At 47.8% G+C, this 17,202-nt stretch overlaps 1 protein-coding gene across 1 annotated transcript in view; it reads right to left on the bottom strand.

Annotated features, from left to right (window-relative positions):
* Positions 1–17,202, bottom strand: part of LOC134984926 (uncharacterized) — a 171,983-nt gene that overhangs the window by 108,231 nt on the left and 46,550 nt on the right. The gene's annotated exons all lie outside the window — the stretch shown is intronic.

Raw genomic sequence — 17,202 nt, 5'->3', positions numbered from 1 at the left:
ATACAGTAACACCAGGGTATGTATGGGTGATGACTGGAGAGGTGACTGCTGGGAATGGGACATTATACAGTAACACCAGGGGATGTCTGGGTGATGACTGTATCACTGTGTGTGTCAGGTTCCTATAAGGTGTCAGGATGTCACTGTCTATGTCTCCATGCAGGAGGGGGAGTATATAGAGGAACACAGGGGTCTGTACAAGGACGTGATGATGGAGAATCACCGGCCCCTCACATCACTGGGTAAGAGGAGACTGTCATGTATTGTACAGGGGAGAGCAGGTATGGGGGCCCCTATATACACACATCATCTGATAATCACATATATACACTGTAGTCAGTCACTGTGTGTCTCCTACAGATGGGCCCAGTAACAGAGATACCCCAGAGAGATGTCCCCGTCCTCTGTATTCCCAGGATTGTACAGAGGAGAATCACAGGATCCCACTGGAGGATCAGGTAGGTGGGATTTAGTGTCTCTCCAATATACCAAAGTGACTGTCACTATATGATCTGTAGAGGAGCTGTGTGTCTTATACACTGATATTATACTGTTTCACCTCAGTTTAATCTGACTGTATGCAAATGTCATTAGAGTGTTTGTTTGTTTTTTAGACACAACGTCTGTCTGATATTAAAACAGAAGATATAGAGGGAGAAGAAGAGACGTATGTGACTGATATAAAGGCAGAAGATACAGAGGGAGAAGAAGAGACGTATGTGACTGATATAAAGGCAGAAGATATAGAGGGAGAAGAAGAGACGTATGTGACTGATATAAAGGCAGAAGATATAGAGGGAGAAGAAGAGACGTATGTGACTGATATGAAGGCAGAAGATATAGAGGAAGAAGAAGAGACGTATGTGACTGATATAAAGGCAGAAGATATAGAGGGAGAAGAGGAGACGTGTGTGAGGGGTGATCAGCAGTGTAAGGAGGAGGAGATCCCTACAGATATCAGCACAGGTGAGTAATAAACACTTATTACAGAAGTCACATATTCTCATTGCTCAGTCACTACAGCAATCTCTTATCCTACACCCTCCTCCGCCATCAGCCCTGTTCTCAGTTGGGTGTTTCTAACACAAGGCTATCCATGACAAATACCACATGTAGAGAGTTTTCTCATACGTTCTAGAGGATGCTGGGGACGCTTTGAGAACCATGGGGTAAAGACGGGATCCGCAGGAGACATGGGCACTTTAAGACTTTAAAAGGGGTGTGAACTAGCTCCTCCCTCTATGCCCCTCCTCCAGACTCCAGTTAGATTCTGTGCCCAGCGAGACTGGATATACTTAGGAGCTCTCCACAGTTTCTCAGAAAAAATACTTTATTTAGGTTTATAATTTTCAGGGAGACCAGCTGGCTACAGGCTCTCTGCATTGTGGGAGTGAGGGGGGAGAAGCAGGACCTACGTCTGTGCGTTTAAGGGCTCTGCTTCTTAGGCTACTGGACACCATTAGCTCCAGAGGTTCAGATCACTTGGTGCGCCTGGCTGCTTGTTCCCGGAGCCGCACCGTCACCCCCCTCACAGAGCCAGAAGACAGAAGTCGGATGAGTAAAGGAAGATCAGAAGACTTCAGTGATGGCAGAAGACGGCAGTTGGATCCGACGACACGCCTGTCGTTCCTGGGTATGATTCTGAATACAGAATTACGGAGAGTTTTTCTTCCAGTGGAAAAGGCTCTGGAAATACAGAACATGGTAAAACAGATTCTGAAACCGGCAAAAGTGTCAGTTCTTCAATGCACTCGATTGCTGGGCAAGATGGTGGTGGCCTACGAAGCCATTCTGTATGGCAGGTTCCATGCCAGGGGTGCTTCAGTGGGACCTGCTGGACAAGTGGTCCGGGTCTCACCTGGACATGCACCGGAAAATACTCCTATCTTCCAGGACCAGGATCTTCTTTCTGTGGTGGCTGCACAGTTCTCACCTTCTGGAGGGACGCAGGTTCGGGATTCAGGATTGGATCCTGGTGACCACAGATGCAAGTCTCGGAGGCTGGGGAGCAGTCACACAGGGGTGAAACTTTCAGGGAAAATGGTCAAGCCAGGAAGCTTGTCTGCACATAAACATTCTGGAATTAAGGGCCATTTACAACGGCATTCTGCAAGCGGAATATCTTCGCGGTCTGCCCGTCTTGATTCAATCAGACAACATAACAGCAGTGGCGTACGTAAACTGCCAGAGCGGAACAAATTTCAGCCTTATCAATTTTCTTTCAGAAAGAATTGCCCTCCCTTCCGGAAGTTCAGACCTTCGTCAGGTGGGCTGTACATCCAACCTCCATTTGGGCCCCCAGTGGAACCATGGGATCTTAATGTGGTGTTGCAGTTCCTGCAATCTCCTTGGTTTGAACCTTTACGTAAGGTTGAGTTAAAATTCCTTACTTGGAAAGTAGTCATGTTGTTGGCCTTGGCGTCATAAAGGTGAGTTTCTGAATTGGCGGCTTTGTCTCACAAAAGACCCTATTTAATCTTCCATGCTGAGAGCGGAGTTGAGAACTCATCAGCAATTTCTACCAAAAGTGGTTTCCTCATTTCACGTAAACCAGCCTATTGTGGTGCCAGTGGCTACTGATGCCTTGGCGGAATCGAAGTCTCAATGTGGTCAGAGCTTTGAAAATCTATGTCGCCAGAACGGTGCAGATTAGGAAAACAGAGGCTCTGTTTGTCCTGTGTGCTCACAACAAGATTGGGATTCCTGCTTCCAAGCAGACTATTGCACGCTGGATCTGTAATACGATTCAGCAGGCTCATTCTACGGCAGGGTTACCGTTACCGAAATCGGTGAAAGCTCATTCTACCAGAAAGGTGGACTCATTCTGGGCGGCTGCCTGAGGGGTTTTCGGCATTACAACTTTGGCGAGCTGCTACTTGATCAGGTTCAAACACCTTTGTGAAGTTTTACAAGTTTGATACCCTGGCTGAGGAGGACCTCATGTTTGATCAGTCGGTGCTGCAGAGTCATCTGCACTCTCCCGCCCGTTCTAGAGCATTGGTATAAACCCCATGGTTTTGAAGCATCCACAGCATCCTTTAGGACGTATGAAAAAATAGGATTTTAATACCTACCGGTTACAGACCTAGTCTCTACAGCTACTGCTGGAAAATCGTAATTTTTACCTTATGTTCCCCCAAAACATAAGAAAACGCATCATCAAATGCAGTCCTTTCGGCCCAATAGATACCGAAGAGGAAGAGGCTCTGCCTTCCTTGCTGCTAGAGGCAGGGAAAGAGGTAAAAGAAACCCAGGCTTCTCTGCCTCCCAAGAACAGAAGTCCTCCCCGGCTTCTGCCAAGTCCACCGCATGACGCTGGGGTTTCCCTGCGGGAGTCCTCGCCGGTTGGGGCACGTCTCAAGCTCTTTAGCCAGGTCTGGGTTTGCTCGGACCTTGAACCTTGGATTTTAAAAATTGTGTCACAAGGGTACAAACTAAAATTTTAAGACGTTCCCCCTCGCCGTTTATTAAAATCAGCCTTGCCAGCTTCTCTGACTGGCAGAGAGGTAGTGTGCGACGCAATACAAAAATTGTGTCAGAACCAGGTCATTATCACGGTTCCCCCTGCGCAACAGGGACAAGGCTTTTATTCCAGTTTATTCGTGGTTCCGAAGCCGGACGGCTCGGTCAGACCGCTCCTCAACCTTAACCTAAATTACTTTCTGCAGAAATTCAAGATGGAGTCTCTCAGAGCAGTGATCTCCAGTCTGGAGGAAGGGGACTTTATGGTCTCCTTAGACATAAAGGATGCCTACCTACATGTTCCCATTTATCCTCCTCATCAGGCCTTCCTGCGCTTTGTGGTTCAGGATTGTCATTACCAATTTCAGACGTTGCCATTTGGGCTGTCCACGGCTCCGAGGATTTTTACCCAAGTGATGGCGGAGATGATGATGATTCTTCTTCGCATGCAAGGTGTCATGATTATCCCATACTTGGACGATCTCCTGATGAAAGCCAGATGCAGGGACAAGTTGTTACAGAACATTGCACTGTCCGTGAAGGTGTTGCAACAACATGGCTGGCTCCTCGACCTGCTGAAATCTCAGTTGATCCCTACGACCCACCTGTCGTTTCTGGGGATGAATCTGGACACAGAACTACAGAGAGTTTTTCTTCCGGAAGAAAAAGCTCTGGAACAAATCTTAAAACCAACCAGAGTGTCGATCCATCAATGCACTCGCTTGCTGGGAAAGATGGTGGCGGCCTACGAGGCCATTCAGTTTGGCAGATTCCATGCCAGAGTATTCCAGTGGGACCTGTTGGACAAGTGGTCCGGTTCCCACCTACACATGCAACGGACGATAGTCCTGTCCTCAAAGACAAGAATATCACTGCTGTGGTGGCTGCACAGTTCTCACCTCCTCGAGGGACGCAGGTTCGGTATTCAGGATTGGATTCTAGTGACCATGGATGCAAGTCCCCGGGGTTGGGGTGCAAGGAAGATGGTCAAGTCAGGAGACTTGTCTCCACATAAACGTTCTGGAATTAAGGGCCATTTACAACGGCCTTCTACAAACTGAACGCCTTTTTCAAAGTCGACCCGTCCTCATCCAGTCGGAGAATGTAACAGCAGTAGCTTATATCAACAGCCAGGGCGGAACAAAAAGCAGAGCAGCAATGGCAGAAGCCACAAGGATTCTCCGCTGGGCGGAGAAACATCTAAGCGCTCTGTCAGCTATCTTCATTCCAGGAGTGGACAACTGGGAAGCAGACTTCCTCAGCAGACACGATCTCCATCCAGGAGTCTTCACAGAAGTGACAAGTCGCTGGGGTACTCCCCAAGTAGACATGATGGCGTCTCGTCTCAACAAGAAACTCCAAAATGATTGCGCCAGGTCAAGGTACCCTAGAGCCATAGCGGTGGGCGCTCTGGTGACACCGTGGGTGTTTCAGTCGGTATGTGTTCCCTCCACTTCCTCTCATTCCGAGAGTGTTAAAAATTATAAGAAGAAGAAAGGTTCCAACGATCCTCATTGTTCCAGATTGGCCAAGGAGGGCTTGGTATCCCGATCTTCAGGATTTACGCATAGGAAATCCCTGGCTGCTTCCTCTACGAGAGGACCTGTTACAGCAGGGGCCGTGTCAGTATCAAGATTTATCGCGGCTACGTTTGACGGCATGGCGGTTGAAAGCCAGATTCTAGCCCAGAAGGGTATTCCCAGTGAAGTCATTCCCACTCTTATTCAGGCTAGAAAGGATGTTACGGCAAAACACGATCACCACATTTGGAGGAAATATATTTCCTGGTGCGAGTCCAAGAAGGCTCCTGCGGAAATTTTTTAACTTGGACGTATTCTCCACTTTTTACAAGCTGGAGTGGATGCGGGCCTTAAATTAGGATCCATTAAAGTACAAATTTCTGCATTGTCAGTTTTCTTTCAGAAACAATTGGCCTCACTTCCTGAGGTGCAAACGTTTGCAAAAGGGGTGTTACACATCCAACCTCCTTTTGTGCCTCCTGTGGCACCTTGGGACCTTAACGTGATGTTACAGTTCCTTCAATCTCACTGGTTTGAACCTTTTTCAAAAGGTGGATTTGAAATTCCTCACCTGGAAAGTGGTCATTTTATTGGCCTTGGCATCTGCACGGCGGGTGTCCGAATTGGCGGCCTAGTCTCACAAGAGCCCTTATTTGATCTTCCATGAAGATAGAGCAGAGTTGAGAACTCGTCAACAGTTTCTGCCGAAGGTGGGTGGTTCTTTTCATATAAACCAACCTAATGTCCGTCTCCCTCAGCACAGTTCCTATAACTGAGGTCTGGAGGAGGGGCATAGAGGGAGGAGCCAGTTCACGCCCTTATTAAAGTCTTAAAGTGCCCATTTCTCCTGCGGATCCTGTCTATACCCCATGGTTCTATTGATGACCCCAGCATCCTCTACGGACTCAGAGAAAAGGATTTACCGGCAGGTATTAAAATCCTATTATTTATTAGTGCGCAAGCAGGACAACATTTTCTCTTCTTTGGTGTTTTATTATTACAACCATGTCACCTCTAGTAATCCCACACGAGCGTCCATGTCACCTCTACTAATCCCACATGAGCGGCCATGTCTCCTCCAGTAATCCCACATGAGCGGCCATGTCTCCTCCAGTAATCCCACACGAGCGTCCATGTCACCTCTAGTAATCCCCCATGAGCGTCCGTGTCACCTCTAGTAATCACACATGAGCGTCCGTGTCACCTCTAGTAATCCCACACGAGCGTCCATGTCACCTCTAGTAATCCCCCATGAGCGTCCGTGTCACCTCTAGTAATCCCACACGAGCGTCCATGTCACCTCTAGTAATCCCCCATGAGCGTCCGTGTCACCTCTAGTAATCCCACACGAGCGTCCATGTCACCTCTAGTAATCCCCCATGAGCGTCCATGTCACCTCTAGTAATCCCACATGAGCGTCCATGTCACCTCTAGTAATCCCACATGAGCGTCCATGTCATCTCTAGTAATCCCACATGAGCGTCCATGTCACCTCTAGTAATCCCACATGAGCGTCCATGTCATCTCTAGTAATCCCACATGAGCGTCCATGTCATCTCTAGTAATCCCACATGAGCGTCCATGTCATCTCTAGTAATCCCACATGAGCGTCCATGTCATCTCTAGTAATCCCACATGAGCGTCCATGTCATCTCTAGTAATCCCCCATGAGCGTCCATGTCGCCTCTAGTAATCCCACATGAGTGTTCAGTGTTGATCAAGCTCCAGTCTAAGCATCCTATCTTCTTTTTTTTTTTTAATACACATAAAAGCAATGATTACAGGTAAAACATGTCAATTATAGAATTATATATTGTATCCTGTAACACCCTGGGTCTTGTCTACTCATTTTATATTTCTCTGACGTGCTAGTGGATGCTGGGAACTCTGTAAGGACCATGGGGAATAGCGGGCTCCGCAGGAGACTGGGCACAACTAAAAGAAAGCTTTAGGACTAACTGGTGTGCACTGGCTCCTCCCCCTATGACCCTCCTCCAAGCCTCAGTTAGATTTCTGTGCCCGGCTGAGCTGGATGCACACTAGGGGCTCTCCTGAGCCTCCTAGAAAAGAAAGTATAGTTTAGGTTTTTTATTTTCAGTGAGATCTGCTGGCAACAGGCTCACTGCTACGAGGGACTAAGGGGAGAAGAAGCGAACCTGCCTGCTTGCAGCCAGCTTGGGCTTCTTAGGCTACTGGACACCATTAGCTCCAGAGGGATTGAACGCAGGACCCGACCTCGATGTCCGTTCCCGGAGCCGCGCCGCCGTCCCCCTTACAGAGCCAGAAGCAAGAAGAGGTTCCAGAAAATCGGCGGCAGAAGACATCAGTCTTCACCAAGGTAGTGCACAGCACTGCAGCTGTGCGCCATTGCTCCTCATGCACACCTCACACTCCGGTCACTGATGGGTGCAGGGCGCTGGGGGGGGGGGGGGGACGCCCTGAGCAGCAATAAATAACACCTTGGCTGGCAAATATACACCATATATAGCCCCAGGGGCTATATAGGTGTAAATTAACCCCTGCCAGATTTCCTAAAGTCCGCCGAAAAAGGGGCGGAGCTATCTCCCTCAGCATACCGGCACCATTTTCCCTCACAGCTCCGCTGGAAGGAAGGCTCCCTGGCTCTCCCCTGCAGTCCTGCACTACAGAAAAGGGTAAAAAAGAGAGGGGGGCACATATTTTAGGCGCATTATAGTTATTCTATGCAGCTATAGGGGAAAACACTCTTTATAGGTGATATCCCTGTATATATATAGCGCTCTGGTGTGTGCTGGCATACTCTCCCTCTGTCTCTCCAAAGGGCTTTGTGGGGTCCTATCCTCTTTTAGAGCATTCCCTGTGTGTGCGCTGTGTGTCGGTACGGCTGTGTCGACATGTATGAGGAGGAAAATTATGTGGAGGCGGAGCAAATGCCGGTAAATGTGAGGTCACCCCCTGCGGGGTCGACACCTGTGTGGATGGACTTATGGAAGGAATTACGGGAAAGTGTCAACTCCTTACATAATAGGCTTGACGACATGGGAAAGCCGGCAACTCAGCTTGTGTCTGTCCAGGCGTCTCAAAGGCCATCAGGGGCTGTAAAACGCCCGTTACCTCAGATGGCAGACACAGACGTCGACACGGATACCGACTCCAGTGTCGACGATGAGGAGACGACTGTAACTTCCAATAGGGCCACACGTTACATGATTGAGGCAATGAAAAATGTATTACACATTACTGATATTACCCCAGGTACCACAAAAAAGGGTATTATGTTTGGTGAGAAAAAACTACCAGTAGTTTTTCCTGCATCTGAGGAATTAAATGAAGTTTGTGAAGAAGCATGGACTTCCCCCGATAAGAAATTAGTAATTTCTAAACGGCTATTGGCAGCGTACCCTTTTCCGCCAGAGGATAGGTCACGTTGGGAAACACCCCCTAGGGTTGATAAAGCGCTCACACGTTTGTCAAAGAAGGTGGCACTACCGTCTCCGGATACGGCCGCCCTTAAAGAGCCTGCTGACAGAAAGCAGGAGACTTTCCTAAAGTCTATATACACACACACTGGTGTTATACTACGACCAGCTATAGCCTCAGCATGGATGTGTAGTGCTGCGGTTGCGTGGTCGGATTCCCTGACAGAGAATATTGAGACCCTGGATAGGGATAATATTTTACTGACTTTAGAGCATATAAAAGATGCGCTCTTATACATGCGTGATGCACAGAGGGATATTTGCCGACTGGCATCAAAAGTAAGTGCAATGTCCATTTCCGCTAGACTGGATTATGGACTCGGCAGTGGTCAGGGGATGCCGATTCAAAAAGGCACATGGAGATTTTGCCTTATAAAGGGGTGGAGTTGTTTGGGGAAGGTCTGTCAGACCTCGTTTCCACGGCAACAGCTGGAAAATCAACTTTTCTGCTCCAGGTTACCTCGCAGCAAAAGAAAGCACCGTATTATCAAGCACAGTCCTTTCGGCCCCATAAGGGCAAGCGAGCAAGAGGCGCCTCTTTTTTGCCAAAAGGCAGAGGTAAGGGAAAAAAGCTGCAGCATACAGCCAGTTCCCAGGACCAGGAGTCCTCCCCCGCTTCCGCCAAGTCCACAGCATGACGATGGGGCTTCACAGGCGGATCTAGGTACGGTGGGGGCACGTCTCAGGAATTTCAGCACACAGTGGGCTCGCTCACAGGTGGATCCCTGGATCCTTCAGGTAGTATCTCAGGGGTACATGCTGGAATTCGAGACGCCTCCCCCATGCCGTTTCCTAAAATCTGCCTTACCAACAACACTCTCTGACAGAGAGGCGGTGTTACAGGCAATTCACAAGCTGTATTCCCAGCAAGTGATAAACAGGGTACCTCTCCTTCAACAAGGAAAGGGTTATTATTCCACAATGTTTGTGGTACCGAAACCGGACGGTTCGGTGAGACCCATTTTAAATTTAAAATCCTTGAACAAGTATATCAAAAAGTTCAAGATGGAATCGCTCAGAGCGGTTATCTCCAGCCTGGAGGAGGGGGATTACATGGTATCTCTGGACATCAAGGATGCTTACCTGCATGTCCCCATTTACCCTCCTCACCAGGAGTACCTCAGGTTTGTGGTACAGGACTGTCACTACCAGTTCCAGACGCTGCCGTTTGGGTTATCCCGGCACCGAGGGTCTTTACCAAGGTAATGGCCGAAATGATGATTCTCCTTCGAAAGAAAGGGGTTTCAATTATCCCGTACTTGGACGATCTCCTGATAAAGGCGAGGTCCAGGGAGCAGTTGCTGGTGGGGGTAGCACTTTCTCAGGAAGTGCTACAACAGCATGGTTGGATTCTCAACATCCCAAAGTCACAGCTGGTCCCCACGACACGTCTTCTGTTCCTGGGGATGATTCTGGATACAGACCAGAAAAAAAGTGTTTCTTCCAGAGGAAAAAAAAAAAGGGGTTGTCATCTCTAGTAAGAAACCTTCTAAAGCCAGGACAGGTGTCAGTGCATCAATGCACGAAAGTCCTGGGAAAGATGGTAGCTTCGTACGAAGCAATTCCATTCGGCAGATTCCACGCAAGAACCTTCCAGTGGGACCTGTTGGACAAGTGGTCCGGATCGCATCTTCAGATGCATCGGCGGATAACCCTGTCGCCAAGGACCAGGGTGTCGCTACTGTGTTGGCTGCAGAGTGCTCATCTTCTGGAGGGCCGCAGATTCGGGATACAGTACTGGGTCCTGGTAACTACGGATGCCAGCCTTCGAGACTGGGGGGCAGTCACACAGGGACGAAATTTCCAGGGACTGTGGTCAAACCAGGAAATTTCACTTCACATAAATATCCTGGAACTAAGGGCCATCTACAACGCCCTAAGCCAGGCAAGACCTCTGCTTCAAAACCAGTCGGTACTGATACAATCAGACAACATCGGCGGTCGCCCATGTAAACAGACAGGGCGGCACAAGAAGCAGGAGCGCGATGGCAGAAGCCACAAAGATTATCCGATGGGCGGAAACTCACGTGTCAGCACTGACAGCAGTGTTCATCCCGGGAGTAGACAACTGGGAAGCAGACTTCCTCAGCAGACACGACCTCCACCCGTGAGAATGGGGACTTCATCCGGAAGTTTTCCAAATGATTGTAAACCGTTGGGAACGACCAAAGGTGGACATGATGGCGTCCCGCCTCAACAAAAAACTAGAAAGGTATTGCGCCAGGTCAAGGGACCCTCAGGCGATAGCTGTGGACGCTCTAGTGACACCGTGGGTGTACCAGTCGGTTTACGTGTTCCCTCCTCTGCCTCTCATTCCAAAGGTACTGAGAATTGTGCGAAGGAGCGGAGTAAGAACGATGCTCGTGGTTCCAGATTGGCCAAGAAGAGCTTGGTACCCGGAACTTCAAGAGATGCTCACAGAGGACCCATGGCCTCTACCGCTAAGACGGGACCTGCTCCAGCAGGGGCCCTGTCTATTCCAAGACTTACCGCGGCTGCGTTTGACGGCATGGCGGTTGAACACCGGATCCTGAAGGAAAAGGGTATTCCGGAGGAAGTCATCCCTACCCTGATCAAAGCCAGGAAGGATGTCACGGCAAAACATTATCACCGCATTTGGCGAAAATATGTTGCTTGGTGTGAGGCCAAAAAGGCCCCAACGGAGGAGTTTCAACTGGGTCGTTTTCTGCATTTCCTGCAAGCAGGAGTGAATATGGGCCTAAAATTAGGATCCATTAAGGTACAGATTTCGTCTGTCAATTTTCTTCCAAAAAGAATTGGCTTCACTGCCTGAAGTTCAGACATTTGTGAAGTGCGTGCTGCATATTCAGCCCCCTTTTGTGCCTCCAGTGGCACCTTGGGATCTCAGTGTGGTTTTGGGGTTCTTGAAATCACATTGGTTCGAGCCACTTAAAACCGTGGATTTGAAATATCTCATGTGGAAAGTGGTCATGCTGTTGGCCCTGGCTTCGGCCAGGCGTGTGTCAGAATTGGCGGCTTTATCTTGTAAAAGCCCTTATCTGATTTTCCATACGGATAGGGCAGAGTTGAGGACTCGTCCTCATTTTCTCCTGAAGGTGGTGTCAGCTTTTCATTTGAACCAGCCTATTGTGGTGCCTGCGGCTACTAGGGACTTGGAGGATGCCAAGTTGCTGGATGTAGTCAGGGCCCTGAAGGTTTATGTTTCCAGGACAGCTGGAGTCAGAAAATCTGACTCGCTGTTTATCCTGTATGCACCCAACAAGCTGGGTGCTCCTGCTTCAAAGCAGACTATTGCTCGTTGGATTTGTAGCACAATTCAACTTGCGCATTCTGCGGCAGGACTGCCGCATCCTAAATCAGTGAAAGCCCATTCCACGAGGAAGGTGGGCTCATCTTGGGCGGCCGCCCGAGGGGTCTCTGCTTTACAACTTTGCCGAGCCGCGACTTGGTCAGGGTCAAATACTTTTGCAAAGTTTTACAAGTTTGACACCCTGGCTGACGAGGACCTGGAGTTCTCTCATTCGTTGCTGCAGTCACCCGCACTCTCCCCCCCCCCCCCCGTTTGGGAGCTTTGGTATAATCCCCATGGTCCTTACGGAGTTCCCAGCATCCACTAGGATGTCAGAGAAAATAAGATTTTACTCACCGGTAAATCTATTTCTCGTAGTCCGTAGTGGATGCTGGGCGCCCATCCCAAGTGCGGATTGTCTGCAATACTTGTAAATAGTTATTGTTAACTAATCGGGTTATTGTTGAGAGCCATCTGTTCAGAGGCTCCTCTGTTATCATACTGTTAACTGGGTTTAAAATCACGAGTTGTACGGTGTGATTGGTGTGGCTGGTATGAGTCTTACCCGGGATTCAAAAATCCTTCCTTATTGTGTCAGCTCTTCCGGGCACAGTATCCTAACTGAGGTCTGGAGGAGGGTCATAGGGGGAGGAGCCAGTGCACACCAGTTAGTCCTAAAGCTTTCTTTTAGTTGTGCCCAGTCTCCTGCGGAGCCGCTATTCCCCATGGTCCTTACGGAGTTCCCAGCATCCACTACGGACTAGGAGAAATAGATTTACCGGTGAGTAAAATCTTATTTTCCATAATGTATTTTATTTCCAGCAGGTGGACACACAAGCAGGAATATCTCAGAAGGACATCTAATGTTATCCCCGGATTGTGACATAAAAGATAATGACAGTAGACAGGATTCTCCAGGAGATAACCCCATTACCCCAATTATACATCCAGCTCTATCAGCTGATCCCTCTGATCCAGTGAAATGTTCTCCTGATCACTCTGATATTGGTGCATCTGTTACAGCTCTGAGAGTAGATAATGAGTTTCCCTGTTCTGTAGATGCCAAATGTTTTACACAGAACACAAACCTTATTACCCATCATCCAGCTAAGGCAGGTGAGAGGCCATTTCCATGTTCTGAGTGTGGGAAATGTTTTACATATAAATCATATCTTGTTACACATCAGAGAAATCACACAGGTGAGAAGCCGTTTTCCTGTTCTGAGTGTGGGAAATGTTTTGCATGGAAATCAGATCTTGTTAAACATCAGAAAAGTCACTCAGGTGAGAAGCCGTATTCCTGTTCTGAGTGTGGGAAATGTTTTACACAGAAATCAGCTCTTGTTCCACATCAGAGAAGTCACACAGGTGAGAAGCCGTATTCCTGTTCTGAGTGTGGGAAATGTTTTACACAGAAATCAGCTCTTGTTCCACATCAGAGAAGTCACACAGGTGTGAAGCCGTTTTCCTGTTCTGAGTGTGGGAAATGTTTCGCATTTAAATCAGTTCTTGTTAAACATCAGAAAAGTTACTCAGGTGAGAAGCCGTATTCCTGTTCTGAGTGTGGGAAATGTTTTACACAGAAATCATCTCTTGTTACACATCAGAGAAGTCACACAGGTGAGAAGCCGTATTCCTGTTCTGAGTGTGGGAAATGTTTTGCACAGAAATCATCTCTTGTCAGACATCAGAGAAGTCACACAGGTGAGAAGCCGTATTCCTGTTCTGAGTGTGGGAAATGTTTTGCACGGAAATCAGATCTTGCTACACATCAGAGAAGTCACACAGGTGAGAATCCATTTTCATGCTGTGAGAGAAATAAATCCGCTCTTGTTGAACACATTAGACATTACCCAAGTACGGAACTATTTAAATCTTCTGGAGTATAATTATCACTGTCGTCCAGTGTTCCTCAAGGGTGAATCCTATCTCCTATGCTTTATAAAATATACATGCTACCACTGGGTGATATAATCAGACATCATGGCCTGGTCTACCACTGATATGCAGATGACCTGCTTTTTGCTCCATGTACTGAGAACCTAATACCAATAAATGGTTGTCTAGCTGAGCGCCAGGGGTGGATGATGCCAGTTGGCTGTGATTCAGTCTTTGTGAAACATAATAGAAGCTCCCCAACAAAGGACAAGACTACAGCTTTACCAACCATCTGGATTTACGCTTTGGTGCTCAGAATTGAAAATACTGAACGTGTGCTGAATCTTTGTGTTGTCCTGGTATGTGGCTGACACAGACATCAGGTATCCGCCACATACAAATCCTCGTTCTTTCATCTGTGGACCATAGCCAGAATCAAGCACTTGATTCCCTCAGAAGTTCATAGACTACTGCAGTGCCATCTACCTGGGTCACCCAGCAAAAGAATTACAGAGCTTGCAGCTAGTACAGAATGCAGCAGCCAAGCTGTTACCTAACCAGCCCGTTCCTGCCTCATAACACCCATTCTCTACTCCCTTCACCGGCTGCCTGTAAGATGACAAATCTATTTCATTATTGGCTAACTGACCTTCCCAGCAAAACATTACATGGTCCAAGGTACTAGAAGGAGCTTCTGCCTCCTTACTGCCCTGCTTGCTTGCTGGCTTCTACAGATGAAGGACTGTTACCAGCAGTACCAAGAATCTCCTGTCATTTATTTATGGGTTGAATGTTTAGCTTTGTAGCCCTGACCATGGAACTCACTGCCTTGCACAGTCCAAGAGGCCTCCACTCTAGAGACCTTCACAAGCAGACTGATGACTGTTACTCACGCTTTTCATTAATGTACCTCTATTTCTCATACGTCCTAGAGGATGCTGGGGATTCCAAAAGGACCATGGGGTATAGACGCATCCGCAGGAAGCTGGGCACACTATAAAGACTTAAACTGGGTGTGAACTGGCTCCTCCCTCTATGCCCCTCCTCCAGACCTCAGTTAGACTTTGTGCCCAGGAGTGATGGGTCACACACTAGAGGAGCTGTACTGAGTTTCTCTAAAAGACTTTGTTAGGTTTTTTATTTTCAGGGAGATCTGCTGGCTACAGGCTCCCTGCAGCGTGGGACTGAGGGGAGAGAAGCAGGACCTACTTCTGTGAGTTTCAAGGCTCTGCTTCTCGGCTACTGGACACCATTAGTTTCAGAGGGTTCGATCACTTGGTGCGCCTAGCTGCTTGTTCCCGGAGCCACGCCGTCATTCCCCTCACAGAAGCCAGAAGAAAGAAGTCGGGTGAGTATTGGAAGAAAAGAAGACTTCAGACGGCAGAAGACTTCAGTAATGGAAGTACAGTGGTAGTGCTGCTCTTCATGCTCCCACACACCAACGGCACTCACAGGGTGCAGGGCGCTGGTGGTGGGGGGGGGGGGGGGGGAGGGAGTGCCCTGGGCAGCATGTTACTGGTCTGCTTAATGTGAACAACTGGCAAAAAAAAAAAAGCATTTAGGTGCCGAGGCACCGTGGTTCATCCCCCGCCAGTATACTTGAATTATTTCCCCGACACCGCTTATACGGGTGCAGGGCGCGCTGGGGGGAGCGCCCTGAGCAGCGAGTCAGTTTTAAAAGTTCTTCCTCGCACTGCCGGGGGCTCCGTATACAGACCCCCGCAGGCGCGTTATGCCGTGGTCCCCGTCGGCCGCCATGGGTACAGGGCGCCGGGAGGTGGTGGCGCCCGAGGCAGCATAGATAGTTAGAGCTCCCGGGCGCCGCACACGGGGACCCACCATGAGAGTGGCGGGTGTGCGATGCGCCGGAACTCCCGCTTCCCGAACGTTGTCTGGGGTGCAGGGCGCGCAGGGGGGCGTCCTGAGCAGCATGGTGCTGAGTGTGTGTATGTGTATATATGTGTATGTATATGTATGTATGTATGTATGTATGTGTATGTGTATATATATATATATATATATGTGTATGTGTATGTATGTATGTATGTATCCGTATGGTCCGGCTCTCCTTCTAATTGCAATCCTCGTCCGGGTGCCCTCACGTATATGCATACACACCAATTTTCCAAGTGCGGCACTCCTGGACTTGTCAAATAAATCACGGCTCAGACGGGCAGGTACAGTAACGTTTCAGTGCCACTTTATTAAGGCACTTTCATCAGACAATACAAGATACAAAGTGACTCACCTAAATAAGTGTACCCTCCACATGGACGCCAAACGCCGGAAGCCGACGTCCAGGACCTCCCACCTGGCCGGCTTCACGTCATCAATGACGTAGTCCCCGCACACACCTCACCTGGGTGGGCTGAGGTCTCACTACAAAAACCCACATATATTTCTTAAAGTGCTAGTGCATAATAAAACATCAAACAATAAACTGTTCAAAATAGCTGAAACCTGATGCGCACAGGAATATTGTTTAAGTCATAACAAATATCGCTATATTTGGTAATTTATGAGCATATCAGAATTACCATCATTAGTTAATTTCAACTCATTAGCCTCGTGAACCAAAGCAGGTGAATTATACTGTATCACAACTTTTATATTGACCATAATATCCTCACTACTACTCATAGGTATTACAGGAACCAATTAAGACCTAGATATTCATTAAGCCCCTTAGGGCTAAGTGTGTCTAGTCTAAATATCCATTCAGACTCACATTGCATTAATTTCAATGATCTATTACCCCCTCTAATTAGAGGTGGTATATGGTCGATCATCCTATACCTCAACGTGCTGAGTGGATGTTTTGCGCGACTAAAATGCCGGGCTACTGGCTGTTCACTATCTCCTTTTAGGATCGCTGCTTTTATGGAGCTCCGATGTGCTGCCATCCTTTCTTTAAAGGCTCGTTCTGTCTTGCCGACATATGATTTACCACAGGGGCAAATAATTTGGTATACTGTATATTTTGTATTGCACGTCAATGTGTGTCTAATTTTATATTTATGTCCTGTTGTGGGGTGATAAAAGGTGTCACCCGCAATGAGGTATTGGCATGTTGTACATGCACATCTAATGCATCCCATAGTCCTACTTCTACTCCTAGTGGCATAATTAGATCTTATATCGGTTTTTACCAGTATGTCGCGGAAATTACGGCTCCTAGTGTAGCAACTCATTAGTTTAGTATTATTCAATTTCAACTCTTCATCTGTCTGGATCATAGGCCACCATTTTTTGGAGATCTTACTGATATCGTTGCTATATTGATTGTACTCCTGCACCCAAGGAATCATGGTAGTAGTTTTTTTTATTTGATTTTGTTTCAATAATTCATCTCTATCTAATTGGAGTACTTTCTCCTTAGCCTGTATTAAATCTTCTAAGCTGTACCCTCTTTCATGGAATTTATTGATCATGGTATTCATCTGCTCCTCTGCCAACTGCGGGTCAGATGTAATTCTTTTTACCCTAAGTAATTGGGAGAAAGGGAGGCCTCGTTTAAGAGGTCTAGGATGGAAACTTTTACAATGAAGCAGATTATTGCGGTCTGTTTTAGTATATAGGGAAGTAGTAATTTTACCTTCATGCTTTTGTATTA

This window comes from Pseudophryne corroboree (assembly GCF_028390025.1).
Source record: "Pseudophryne corroboree isolate aPseCor3 chromosome 3 unlocalized genomic scaffold, aPseCor3.hap2 SUPER_3_unloc_97, whole genome shotgun sequence".
NCBI classification, from domain to species: Eukaryota; Metazoa; Chordata; class Amphibia; order Anura; family Myobatrachidae; genus Pseudophryne; species Pseudophryne corroboree.
The sequence above is the reverse complement of the archived record's forward strand: the minus strand, read 5'-3'. Positions and strand labels throughout refer to the sequence as shown.